This window comes from Taudactylus pleione, unplaced genomic scaffold (assembly GCF_031769625.1).
Source record: "Taudactylus pleione unplaced genomic scaffold, aTauple2 ptg000201l, whole genome shotgun sequence".
Classification (NCBI taxonomy): Eukaryota; Metazoa; Chordata; class Amphibia; order Anura; family Myobatrachidae; genus Taudactylus; species Taudactylus pleione.
The window spans coordinates 53,426,035-53,441,019 of NW_028284603.1; the positions used below are offsets into that span (position 1 = coordinate 53,426,035).

At 44.2% G+C, this 14,985-nt stretch overlaps 1 protein-coding gene across 2 annotated transcripts in view; it reads right to left on the reverse strand.

Annotated features, from left to right (window-relative positions):
• ACOXL (acyl-CoA oxidase like) overlaps positions 1 to 14,985 on the reverse strand; it is a 549,975-nt gene that overhangs the window by 189,000 nt on the left and 345,990 nt on the right. The gene's annotated exons all lie outside the window — the stretch shown is intronic.

Here is a 14,985-nt window from a genome sequence, read left to right on the forward strand (position 1 = left end):
GGGCAACTTCTCCACACTTATCACTGCTTGATAAATAGACCCCTATATGTGCTCTGTCTGCCTCAGATATGTAAGGCAGGGAATAGACAGTGACTAAGCTGCCAACAGTTTCCTTGTACAGTAGCTCATTTGCATGAGGATGACAATGTCATGTGTTCAGTGGTGAATATGTTCTACACTTTCGGTTCTAACAGACACATTTATTATCATTTAATAAAGATTTCAATACATTTATTAGTCTGTACTTGCTGTTTTTTTTATGCATGTATTTTACAGGGTTAGGAGGAGGGATAGGGGTTATGTGCTAGGGGGAAAGTTATGGTTAGGCACTAAGGGGGAGGGTTAAGTTTAGGGTGCGGGGGAGGGGGAGGTTAGGTTTATGCACTAGGGGGGATGCTAGGTTTAGGCACCAGGGACGGAGGGTTAGGGATTATGGTCACTTACCTAGAGCCGTCGGGATTGTAACCTTGTCGGGATGACGGCGTCCGGATTCAGATTGCCAGGATCCCGATCGCCGGCATCCCGAACCCACCCCCCTGGGAACCCTGCAAACCTTAATCCGGCCTAGTCTGCAATAATTATATAGGTACAGTATAATGTTAGTCTCCTATACATAAGTAGTTGATTGCTGTAAGGTGTTTCCTCTGTCTCGTTGCTGCCATATGTAACGCATTACCAGTATAGTCATTTATTAGTATGGAAAGGGCCCCTAAACATATATATCAGATCACAATGCTAGTTTATTGTAATTTAACTAGAGCAAAATTCCAGTGCTTAATTTTTTATAGTATTAAATGCAGGAAAATATAGTCGCAACTAATCAGGGGTGTTTCTAGAGAGGAGGGGGCCCGTGTGCAGTCTCTGACACGGGCCCCTTCCTCTCCGCCTGGCGGCCGGCAGCGCACTGAGCTGTGCACGGCCAGCACCGGAGTTATAGACTCTGGGCACTAGAATGTGCCCATTGTCTATAGTGCAGTGGTTCTCAAACTCGGTCCTCAGGACCCTACACAGGTCATGTTTTGCAGGTCACCCAGCAGGTGCACAGGTGTAATCATTACTCACTGACACATTTTAAAAGGTCCACAGGTGGAGCTAATTATTTCACTTGATTTAGTGTGGAGACATGGAAAACATGCACCGTTTGGGGCCCTGAGGACCGAGTTTGAGAACCTTTGCTATAGTGTATGCACAGGTCACCGGGAAAATGGCTGCGGCGGCCATTTTCCCTGTACTACGCATGCGTAAACGACGGAAAAATGGCCGCCGTGGCCATTTTCCAGTCGTTTTACATTGCCGGACACCCGCGCCGCCGTGGGACTCCGGAGAGGTAAGTAATGTTATGGGTGCAGGGTGTGCGGTGCGGGGCCCCCCTGGACCTAAGGGCCCGTGTTCCCCGCACACCCTGCACCCATTATAGATACGCCCCTGCAACTAATATATATTTAAGGGAAAATTATTGATAATAAAGGTTTTAACTTTAATGGAGTAATAAAAAGGAAATACATTACTGATTTTTGGACGGCCTTCAGAATTTCTAAATCCATTTGTTTGACAGTGGCTCAGCAATGTGGAACCAACAGATAAAACCAGGAAACGTTTTCTCTGAGGATTACCTCCTTCAACCTTCACGTACTGCAGTACAAGCAACTTTGTTGGCTAGTAAACAGTGAGTCAGAGCAAGTGACCCCAAATAGAGTGTAATTTTATAGCTGTTAGCACAGTCGACGAACAGAAAGACAGTGGTCAAGACAACACATGATATTCTACCAGCCTGCAGTTCATATAAGGACATGAAGGATAATGAATCAGTGCTAGGAAGAATGCAGATAATGGTCACACGCCCACAGAGCACAACTTCCTTTGTTACAGAATTAGAATCACCTTCTGTCCTCAGGTGGATCTGCGGTAGAACACGTCTCAATCCATCTACTGTAATATGGGCAGTGAACATGTTGTGACACAATGCAAAGCAACAGATGCCATGCAAATATATGATACCTCTGTGTCTACACAATGCATGGAGAAGTACCGTAATGTTGTTTATTGTACTATGTCCTACACTTTACACAATACTGTGCATATTAGCCATTTAACTCTACACTAACTTGTTGTATGTTCTAGCTTTGGCATGTTAAATTCTAGAGAACAATGACCATTCTTTTCACCATTGCAAACATACAGATGTGTCCTCATACTCCCGGCTTCAATACGACATACATCGCTAGACACCCGGCGTGACTAAGGTGGGTACACACCTGACAGATATATCTGCAGATGATGGCCGATCATACACACTGAACAGCCATCATCTGCTTGTGCCCTCGGGTCCCGGCAGCCGGGGGGCGTGATCCGGCGGACATTGGGCGGGTCGGGGGCGTGTCCTGCCCCTCTCCTCGCGGGTGCCGCTGTGTGTGTACGGGTTGTCTCCTGAGCGCCCGTACACACCTGCTGATGGACAGATATGTCTGCAGATATATCTGTCCATCGGCTGTGCAGCATAACCAATTCGATATGTCGGTAAACGTTCACCAACATATCGCGGGTACACACTGGCCGACGTGCAGAAGATATATTGGCTGATCAATTGATCGGCCACTGTATCTGTCAGTGTGTACCCAGCATTTGTCACTCAGAGAGGTGTAGCGCACCATATTTTTCTTTACATTTTGTGTCTTATTCTCACCGTAAATAGCACAAACACCACTCGAAGGCTGCGATTCAATTCAATACAATGGTGAATAACCCCCGGGAGAGATGTATTATTGGTATGGTCATATATGGCTGACATATACCACTATATGTTTGGAGAACTGTACAGCCATGTAGGATATTGTAGGAAAAAAAATCTGTTGCAGAAAAACTCGTATTCTATACATAACCTGCAAAATAAAAATTACCTCACAGCTTTTTTTTTTTTGTGGAAATATATGATAGAACTAGAAGCATAACAGTATACAGTACATGACATGCATGTGGTACAGCTACGGGCTATAAACAGGTGTACTGTATCATGGGAACACTCACCTTATACATAACACATATACCTTCTGAATGAAGGTGTACATAGTGTATGCATTTATTTTGAGCCTGCTGCAATGCATTTGCACATTTTATTGAGAAAAAACAATGTTTATATGTATTGCACAGTGTCACAATCCCAATGTCAATTACACGTGTAAACAACGATAAAAGGGCGATTCTTTAAAACAACATGGCTGTATATTTCAGGTGCTGATGCTGGTACGTTTTCACGAGAGTACGTAGCAAGCCACATGACAGATTTAATTATATACGCCCACAAAGGTGGCGCTGCTGGTGGAGGAGCATTGGAAGAACAGTCAGACAGAACGGTAGAAAGTGCGTACACTCTGCACTTGTGGGGTTCCAGTCAATAGATCTACATTGAAAAGGTCAACAATGAACTAGACAAGACACCGCATGGTAGACAATCAATAGGTCGACAGGGACAAAAGGTCAACAGGGAGAAAAGGATGACACACAAAAGGTCGACATGGATGAAGATAGACAGGTACAAAAGGTTGTCAGGGTCAATAGGTTGACATTGAAATGGTCAACACAAAAATGTTTGGGACTTTTTTTTGTCTTTAGGGTTTGGCACGTACCTGAGGGTTAGGTTTAGGCACTAAGGAGGGGCAGTTAGGATTAGGCACTTACCACAATGGTTAGGGTTTGGCACCAGGGGGGAGGGTTAGGCACCAAGGAAAGAGTGAATGTTAGGGTTACAAAACATAACAAAAAAAAGTGTTGACCATTTTTGTGTCAAAATTTTTTGTGTTGACCTTTTTATTATTATTATTATTATTACGAGTTATTTATATAGCGCACACATATTCTGCAGCGCTTTACAGAGAATATTTGGCCATTCACAGCCATCCCTGCCCCAGTGGAGCTTACATTCTATATTACCTAACACATGCACACACACATACACACTAGGGATAATTTTTGTTAGAAGCCAATTAACCTACCAGTATATTTTTGGAGAGTGGGAGGAAACCGGAGTACCCGGAGGAAACCCACGCACGCACAGGGAGAATATACAAACTCCACATAGTGAGGGCCGTAGTGGGTATCGAACCAATGACCTCAGTGCTGTGAGGCAGTAACACTAACCATTACACCGTCTGTGCTGCCCTTTTGACCCCATCGACCTTTTGTACCTGTCTTTCTTCATCCATGTTGACCTTTTGTGTGTCGACCTTTTGTCCCGGTCGTCTATCTAGACATTGTCTATCTTTTTCATGTAGATCTTTTATACCAAACCCACACTATTGGTCTGATATTGGTCCATTGCATCTTATGAAAATTAAACTGCACATAAAACCTGATTTTCAGATGCAAAAAGTTTTCTTCCGAGAAAACATGATCAAAGGTGCATAAACACTGTTAAGATATCACACGAACAGGTCAGGAATCGAAAGATCGGCCCGATGATTGTACAGTGTGTACCCAGCTTAACTCTGAGTAAAGCCTACTGTTTAACAATTTATTACAACTATGAATCATAGTTTATTGAAGAGTTAAGGTGGGTACACACGGTACGATGTAGGTAACGATCCAATCTCGTTAACGATTCTCCTTGAACTCCTGAACACTCCCGGACAAATAATATTTGCATACATATGGAACAAATGTGCAAGCGATCAAATGATATAGATGGGTCGTTAACGACTGCAAATTGTTAACAACATATCGCTTGGCAGCAAACAACCTCATGATGCATCTTCTGCTTCCCCATCGGCTGGCACAAAATGGTGGAAAGGAGTGGCCTGGAAAAGTGACGATAAATCGCTCGTCATTCATTAAATCTTCAATAGCATCTAAAAAAATCGCACCGTGTGTAGGGTCCTGTACTGGTGGAGCTCAAATAAGTTATATTACTCTCATTAATTCCCCAAATCGCTATTTACAAAAGATATCAGCAGTGACAATTACAGAGAGGATGAGGATGTAAGATATTTACAATCTGCATAATGCTGCGATGGAGAAGGTTATAATTGCTAAACATCTCCCTACTCTGTCTGTCTCTCTCTCTTGTACTGAACAGTGGCTCCATCTCTATTTACTTCAGCTACTTCTCGCTCCTAATTACTTTAGCACAAAACAGCATTTAGGGCCGTATTCAATTTTGAGCGAAAAATCCGTTGCCGGACTTTTTGCCGTCATCAGAGGTTTTGCAGGCGAAAACTCATCGCGCACGTGCCCGCATATCCCCGTATTCAATTCCAAATCGGCGAAAACGGGACCCGGCAAAACCCAAACAGGCGAAAAGTCCTGTAGTCTTTGGGGATATCAGCCTGACACCCCCCAAAAGATGCTCTGACATGGAGGTTCACTATGGGTACCCCCGAATAGCCCTGCTGAAGGTATTTGGGGTGTTTGAATGGTCCCAATAGGCGCTATCTAGCGTCTTTGGGACAGGGGTGAAGAATAGCATTTAGCAATTTTTTTGGGGGAAAATAAGTAGTCCCATCAAAGTTGGGGTACATGAAAATGGGTGCAAGAATTTTTTAAAGTTGTTAAAGTCAAGCATTAAAAAGCGCCAAAAACGTACCTTCAGCAAGCACCTGCAATCCAAAAAAACCTCCCCCATACTTCCAGGCCCACCCAAAGGCTATTTCACTAGTTTTTGAATTTGTACCCCCACTTTGAACTTTTTCCCCCATTTTTTTCAAAGTGCTTTTTTGGGGTGTCCTTTGTGGGTTTTTTTAGCGTTTTTTTAATGAAATTAGCGTCAAAGGGGGTGTAAAAAGGATTTAGGGGGGTTGCCACAATTTTGCACTCCAAAACCCCAATTCTGCACATTTTTCCGCCGGGTATCCATTGGCGAAAATTTTCCACTGGTTACAAGGCACAAACTTTTCGCGTTGGCGAAAAGTCGGGCAAATTGAATACGGGGAGAAAATGGAATCGGCGAAAATGAAGTCATCGGCGAAAAAGTGTATCCGAAAACGGCTTTTCACTCCAAATTGAATACGGCCCTTAAATTTTGTGATAATAATAATAGTCAGAGTTCAGCTTATCTTAACTCTCATTCCACAATACCAATAAAAACATTAGTGCATTAATAGTATGCAGTATATAAAGTAATAAATGTCTTGTGTGACCTTGCCCAACCCTGTAAAAACATTAGTGTATTTCATAGTGTACACTGTACAGCAGGGGTAGCCAACCCTGGTCATCAAGAGCTGCATGATATCCAGGTCTCCTCACAGAATCGCAAGTGAAATAATTAGCTCCACCTGAGGATCTTTTCAAATGTGCTAGTGAGTACTGAATACACCTGTGCACCTGCTAGATGCTCTGGAAAACGTGAACTGTTTGTAGCTCCTGAGGACCGAGGTTGGCTACCCCTGCTATACATGGCTGGCTACTACAATTACACCTTCCATACATGGCTGGATCCGAAAATTACACCTACTGTCCATGGCTGGCTACTACAATTACCCCTTCTATACATGGCTGGCTACTACAAATACACCTTCTACACATGGCTGGCTACTACAATTACACCTTCTACACATGGCTGGCTACTACAATTACACCTACTGTTCATGGCTGGCTACTATAATTACACCTACTGTCCATGGCTGGCTACTACAATTACACATACTATACATGGCTGGCTACTACAAATACACCTTCTATACATGGCTGGCTACTACAATTACACCTTCTACACATGGCTGGCTACTACAATTACACCTACTGTTCATGGCTGGCTACTACAATTACACAGTCTATACATGGCTGGCTACTATAATTACACCTACTGTCCATGGCTGGCTACTACAATTACACCTACTGTCCATGGCTGGCTACTACAATTACACCTTCTCTACATGACTGGCTACTACAATTACACCTACTATACATGGCTGGCTACTACAATTACACCTTCTCTGCATGACTGGCTACTACAATTACACATACTATACATGGCTGGCTACTACAATTACACCTTCTATACATGGCTGGCTATTACAATTACACCTACTATACATGGCTGGCTACTACAATTACACCTACTGTCCATGGCTGGCTACTACAATGACACCTTCTATACATGGCTGGCTACTACAATTACACCTTCCATACATGGCTGGATCCGAAAATTACACCTACTGTCCATGGCTGGCTACTACAATTACCCCTTCTATACATGGCTGGCTACTACAATTACAACTTCCATACAGGACTGCCTATTACAATTACACCTTCTATACATGGCTGGCTATTACAATTGCACCTTCTATACATGGCTGGCTATTAAAATTACACCTTCCATACGTAGCTGGCAATTAAAATTGCCCCTTCTATACATGGCTGGCTACTACAATTACACCTTCTATACATGGCTGGCTACTACAATTACACATTATATACATGGCTGTCTACTACAATTACACCTTCTATACATGGTTGGCTACTACAATTACACAGTCTATACATGGCTGGCTACTACAATTACACCTTCTATACATGGTTGGCTACTACAATTACACAGTCTATACATGGCTGGCTACTACAATTACACCTTCTGTACATGGTTGGCTACTACAATGACACCTTCTATACATAGCTGGCTACTACAATTACACCTTCTATACATAATGTTGACACCACAGTGTTGCCCGTTATGTTGACACTGTTGAAAGGTCTCCACTTCTAAAAACTCTCGCTTTAGTAAATTTACACCAGAGTGTCAAGGATATATAGTATGTCCTTTCTACTGACAGTGGGGCTGTTGTTGGGTAGCACATTTTAGGAGCTGATGTTGTGTGTTGTGCACTGTACATGATTAGCTGCCAAGCATACTCCTATTGGGTGGTAACAGAGCATTCACATATAGGCAAGGTTTAGTGAGGGCATGTACATAGAATAGCAACCTATGCAGAGATATGAACACACTGAGATTGGACTGCTGCAAGTGCACAATAACAATGATGACCAATATTTAGCCAAGCATATGGATGGGGGCATGCAATACTAGGGCAATTGCGGCTCCAATGTATCATGGCACTATTGCACCAGCATAATAAAAATATTGCTAGCTTTAAATTTAAAGCAATAAAACATACATAGATTGCAGAGGGGATTAGTAATTGACCCTATGGAATCTATGAATTAAACACACCGGCCTATGGTAACTTGTTATGAAGGTACAGATCTCTTTTTTTATCATTGCTTCATAATTTCCTATTCCAATTTTTTCTGAATGATGGTTTAGGTGTTCATGGATTAACTTTTAAATATTTTTATATTTAATTATATATTGTACAGTATGTCCAATGTAATTTAAGGTTAGTTGAGTTACAGTATACCATTCTATATCTTTATATTGCTCAATCATGCTTTTTTCTGTTACATGATGCATATTCATTGTGGTAAACGTTTCGGCACTGCGTTAACAAAACGGGAGTCTTATGGTTTCCTTTTCATTCATCATGTTATAACATGAAGTTATGTTTAGCACTTTAATACATGCATTATCTTTCTCTTTCACTGTAATGTACTAAATATTGCTAATATCGAAATACCAATACTATGGAGATCAGATCATTTATTGGAGCGTATATTTCATACCTCATCGGGCTGATTCTGAGGGCCTCATTCAGAGGCGGTCGGAGGATGCAAGCGGTCGCTCAGAAACTGGGCGGCCGCTTGCATCCTGACCGCCCGCCTCTGTTTCGGTCGTTAGGCTGTGGGTTTACACCCACAGCTCTAACGACCGCTCGGGTGATGGTCGCGATGGTCTGAGACCATCGCGACCATCGGGGCTTACGACGAGACCCTAGGGTAGGGTCTCACTTGTCGTAAGCCCCGGAGAGCTTCTGGCTCTGTCAGAGCCGGAAGCTCTCCACTGACATCACTAGTGACATCACTAGTGATATCATTGGGGCCTCCCCCAAACGGCAGGCGTTGAACGCCTCCGTTTGGGCTGCCACCCCCCCGGTCCGCCTTCCAAACGGAGCGAGCTGTCAATCAACATCGACAGCTCGCCCCCTTTGGAAAGAGACCCGCTACGACCGGCGCTGTCGGTCGTAGCGGGTCTCACGCATGCGCACGAGGGAGCCGGCTCCCTCGTGCGCATGCGCACTGGCCAAACATCGAGGCGGCCGTGCGGTCGTAGACCGTACGCCCGCCTCTGAATAAGGTCCTGAGTCACATGCAATGCTGGTTTTCAGGCAAATGCACAATGTTTTTCGGCTTCGTGTGTATCTAAGTCGCTAAAAGTCGCACAGCATAAGCTTCCCATGGTACAGTATGTACGTATAATGTAGCGACCCGAGATGCATTGAATCCGAAGTTTATTGGGAATGTGCTGGGCATTGGTCTTATGCTAGTGTCGCTGAACTGGTTGTGAACTCATGGCATGATTCAGCAGCGCACTCTAATGCAATCACAGCTGCGATTTCGCACGGAAGGCAGCTACGAAAATAAGCTAATAGTTTCAAGTCTTACCCGGGCATAGGGACGCCCACCTCTGGCTTCTCATCAGCGTCCGATGTCCATTACCAGCTTAAAAATCAGTAAAATTCACAAACATCGACCAGTCACGCAGCCCTTGCAGCAGGTCTGACCTGTCTCAAATACAGCGACTCTCCTCACGCGCAGACAGCTCTTATGCTGAGATTGCAATGGCTAATTTATGCACGCCCATGAAATGGTGTACAAGTGGTCAGACACACCTGCGGTTTTTGACCACCCCCCAATTACCTCCCACAAACGCTGACAACCTGTCACTCACTTTGCGAGTGATTCCTCTGTACATCCGTAATCGCAAAGCAATAGAAGCGTGTGCACAGCGCTGCTTACATGTATGCGCAATGGCCAACGATAGCTCGTTCTGCGTAGATATCGGTATTACGTCCGCTGCTGAATTAGGACCAAAGATGCTTAATCGCTTAGATTGGAGGCCATAGTCTGATTGAGAATCCGCTCTAAGCATGGGGCTGGTGCAAGTTTCGATGGAGCAAGCAGCGTCTTAAAAGTGGGCATCTCAGTCCTTGCACATTCAGGCGCACGGCTGTACACCAGGGAATTATAAGCCATATAATCGTGCATGTAGGACCGGCAAAAGACGCAGACAGGGACGCTGCAGCATCGACACAAATTCAGCCCCTATATCACACTCACTATCTGGAATTGGTATGTAATGCCGGCGGATCAAATACAGACAGAGGCAGGCCAGCGGGTCTAAATCCTGACAGCTAAAGGTAAGTAACCTAACCCTCCCCTCTCCCCCCCCTAACCCTCCTTTAGGGGTGCCTAACCCTAACCTCCCCTCTTAGTGCCTAACCCTAACCTCTACCCAAGGGTGCATAAACCTAACCCCCCTTTCCCACCCCCTAAACCTAACTCTCCTGGGGGGGTGCCTAACCCTAACCTCCCCCCTAGTGCCTAACCCTAACCCCCCCCTTCCCCTAGCCTCAGAGAGACCCGAGTTCCTGGTATATAGCTGCACCCCTGGTCCTTGGTATATAGTTCCACGCCTGGTCCTTAGTATATAGCTGCACCACTGTCTCAGAGACACCTGAGTCCCTAGTATATAACTGCACCCCTGGTCCCCTGGTATATAGTGACACCCCTGTCTCAGAGACACCCGAGTTCCTTGTATATAGCTGCACCCCTGGTCCTTGGTATATAGTTCCCCCCTGGTCCCTAGTATATAGCTGCTTCCCTGATCCCTGGAATATAACTGCACTCCTGGTCCCTAATATATAGCTCCACCCCTGTCTCAGAGATGGTATGCAGTCGGGATGTTGACGGTCTAAATGCCGACCATCGGTATCCCGACCGTCTAATCCCGGCAACGGTTGTTTTACCTACGAGGATCGAAGGTAAGCCGGCCGCGGACAGCCACGCGGGGGATGGGGGGGGGAGCGGCTAGGTTAGGAGCTCCTCCTGGGGGGGACTTAGGATTTAGGCAGCCCCCTGGGAGGGTTAGGGTTAGGCTAGGGGAAGGGGGAGTTAGGGTTAGGCACCCCCGGGGGGAGGTTAGGGTTAGGCACCCCCCACAGGAGACTTAGGTTTAGGCAGCAGGGAAGGGGAGGTTAGGTTTAGGCACTTAGAGGGGGGTTAGGGTATAGGCACCCCTAAGGGAGGGTTAGGGTCGGGGGTGGGGGGGGGGTAAGATTAGCGGTACTTACCCTTTAGAGCAGTCGGGATCTTCACCCCTATCGGGCTTCCGCTGTCGGGATTTGAACCATGCAGCCGGCAGTAAATCATACGGATTCCCTCAGAGACACCTGAGTCCCTAGTATATAACTGCACCCCTGGTCACTACTATATAGCTGCACCCCTATCTCAGAGAGTTCCTGGTATATAGCTACACCCCTGGTTCCTAGTATATAGATGCACCCCTGGTCCCTAGTATATAGCTGCACCCCTATCTCAGAGATCCCCGAGTCCCTACTGTATAACTGCACCCCTGGTCTATTATATAGCTGCACTCCTATCTCAGAGAGTCCCTGCTATATACCTGCACCTGAGGTTTGATGGGTAAACAAGAGGAATGTTGGGGAGATCTGATGACATATATACTTGCTGGCTTTTAAAATTAATTTAAAATTGCTGTTTTCTTAGTTTACGCTTCATTGGCTCAGATTAGTGAAAGGCACACCTTCCAGCTGTCCGTCCCGATTTTGTCAGGACAGTCCCCACACCCATTACCCTGAGGCCATACCCCCTCTTTCGGGCATGCACTTATGGTGTATCCAAATGTCTATACTTGGTACAGTAGATCGCAAAAGTTTATAAGGTTGGTGTTTGAAAATACTCTGTAAAAGAAGTTATGTTTCTGTGTAAAACAGCTGAAAAAAAACAAGCCCATTAAACATGATAAAAACAATACATGTATGGGTGTGGCCATTCTTATTAAATTCAGATTTCCTAATTCAGCATTTAGATATTTTTATTCCAAATGAACGATTTCTTTAGCAGTTTTGTGTTTTTTAAATCCACCAATGTCATTTTTGCCTATTTTTTGTAATCTGATACCCACATTCAGCCTTAATGATTCTTTAAAGTTCTCAATAAGGGGTCTATTTAGCAATAATCGCAGGGAGAGGGGCCGCAATAACACGCTTTCCCTGCAAAGTACTCGCTGGCAGTCTTTTCAGTTGTCCAAAAAGACTATCCTGCTCTGCACGTGCTCCATCACTGCACAGTATATACAGTATATACTGTGCATGCCTCAAGGTACATTACCGTAGTCGCATACTGCAAGTCTTTATTCGCAGTGACAGTCAGGGTGCGTTTGGGGGAGGCAACAGGGTGTGTCTCAACCATCCTGCGTCTGCGATACTGTACGCAGGAAATATGGCTCCTGCTTCACAGTTGCAATGGCTATTCCCCTAACACTTCTCTCCTGAGAGAACAGAGACTCTGGGAACCTCCCTCCCCAACCCAGCATATAGGGATTCCTGGATCCGCCACTGATGTAACTTCTCCCTGACAGACAGCGGGAAAAAAGGAAAGCTAACTGGATTCATAATTGGAAAGGGGGAGGTGCTACCATGCTGAGACTTGTAGTACAATACAGGGGACAAAGCATGCAGGTGCACACTCACAATACTAAGAACAATACTCATCAAAATAATCCTGATAAACTATTCCATTAACATGGAGTATAAGTGAGGTTCTTAGTATATGTTTGGTCAAAAATGTTTGCCCGTCCCTGTGAACCCCATAAGATGGGTCCCTAATCAGGATTATTTTGATTATCATTGTCCTTAGTACTGTGAGTGTGCACCTGCATTCTTTGTCCTCTTCATCGGGGAGTTGTCAAGTTATGGGAGTAATGGCTACTGCTCCAATATATGTATGCTCTGGGCAAACAACGGACTAGGGAGATAATCTATACTGGGAGATATGGATAAAAGCAATGGGATTCAGTCATATTACAAACGGCAACAATATGTATGGTACATAACATTAATCATTAATGTTTGCTGAGTCTTTGTCACATTTTGCAGACTCTCTAATCTAATGTTATTTCTCTACAATGTGTCTATGCGATGATGTAATTTATTAGCTTTTTTGTGGTTTTAGTTATAGATGAATGACTTAATTTGTATCTTTTCATACAGTGATTGCTTGTTTGCTTACTTTCAGTCCCATGACTCTGAATCATAATGATACTTTCAGGTATATTATTCTGGCAATTTTATGTTTTCAGTAGAGAAAAGTCTCTAAATTATAATAATATTTGGAAAATGTGGATATCTTATATAATGTATAGCCTGTAGTCCAGTAGTTATCAACATCGGTCCTCAAGGCACAAACAGTCCAGGTTTTAGTGGTATCCATGCTTGAGCACAGATGGTTGAATCAAAATAACTGCAGCACTATTTAAGACACCTGTGCTCAAGTATGGCTATCCTTAAAACCTGGACTGTTAGTGTGATTGGGAACCCCTGCTGTAGACTGTTGAATTATGAAGTTAGATTCTTTAAACCTATCAGCACCTATAAATCACAAGAATATCATATGTACTATAGTATGACAGTGAAGGTGTGCCTCATTGGGACATGTGGGAATGTGAGCCTAATGCAGAGATTTATGTAAATGTGATATGCACAGGAGCCACACTGGGCATGTGCAGATATGTTTCTGCGACATCAGTCACAGGCCCTGATTCAGAGCCGCTCGCAAGGGCGGTGCCAGTCTTGTTTTCCTCTTCCTCGGAGGGAGCTTATCCCACCAGAATGTGGGCAATTCAGGTGAGATACCACCCTCTCACCACAATATATACATATATATATATATATATATATATATATATATATACACATATCCTCTCACCACAATACATATATATATATATATATATATATATATATATATATATATATATAAAGACAACGTTTAGACCGGCACTCATATATAACTTTCCATTAGGGTAGCTCCGGTGCCACAACCCAAAAAATTGTATATTCAAGGTGAAAATGGAAAGGCACTCAGAGACGCAAATAACTTCAAGCAGCTACAATGATGAAATCAACGTTTCGGAGAGAACCTCCTTTATCAAGACTGTACAGTCTTGATAAAGGAGGTTCTCTCCGAAACGTTGATTTCATCATTGTAGCTGCTTGAAGTTATTTGCGTCTCTGAGTGCCTTTCCATTTTCACCTTGAATATATATATATATATATATATATGAATCACAGCCCTCCTCAAGTACCCGATGAGTCCTCCGAAGAAAGAATAGGCGTCACTCCGTGATATGAAATTTTTTTTATTAAATGAGTGACATAATACACCAAAGAAGTCGACGTTTCAAGGTCTCGGCAGACCTTATCATCAGGACCAGTGTTTTTTTAGGACTCATCGGGTTCTTGAGGAGGGCTGTGATTCACATGTTTATAAAAGGAAGGCACCTGGACATCTTACTCTACATTTGTTACAAGTGCCAAACTACAAGCTATATATATATATATATATATATATACACACATACCTGTTTCCTGCGGCTTCGCCCATGATGAAATCACTTCTGCTAACATTATTTTTATTTCAGGTGTTCTAGTTGTATTACTTTGCATAGGGGTCCTGTCGCGGGAGTGTCCCACGTGACCAGCAGTGCTATATAGACTGGTGACAACAGCGCCTTCACCTACCACTCACACCAATGTCTCTGTGTGCCCTGTGCACAGACTGCTATGTGGTCCCCCCCCCCCCGCGCCCTCCCCCTCCCTTAATTGCACTTACTGGCATGATCCGGGCTCCAGTGATGTCCTCAATGACTACCGTCAGCTGACATCCCATACTGCACTGGGACCCGGTTACCTGATGACCAGGCCACAGTGCAGTAAGGGAGACCACCTGACCGGAGGGAGGACATCACCGGAGCCCTGAACTCCGGTCCTTGGACTCAGGTAAGTTAATTTTTTTTTAACTATTTTTTTTTTTTTTGCAGTGTATCAGCATGTGGTCTGTTTAGACCACGCAGCTGATCAC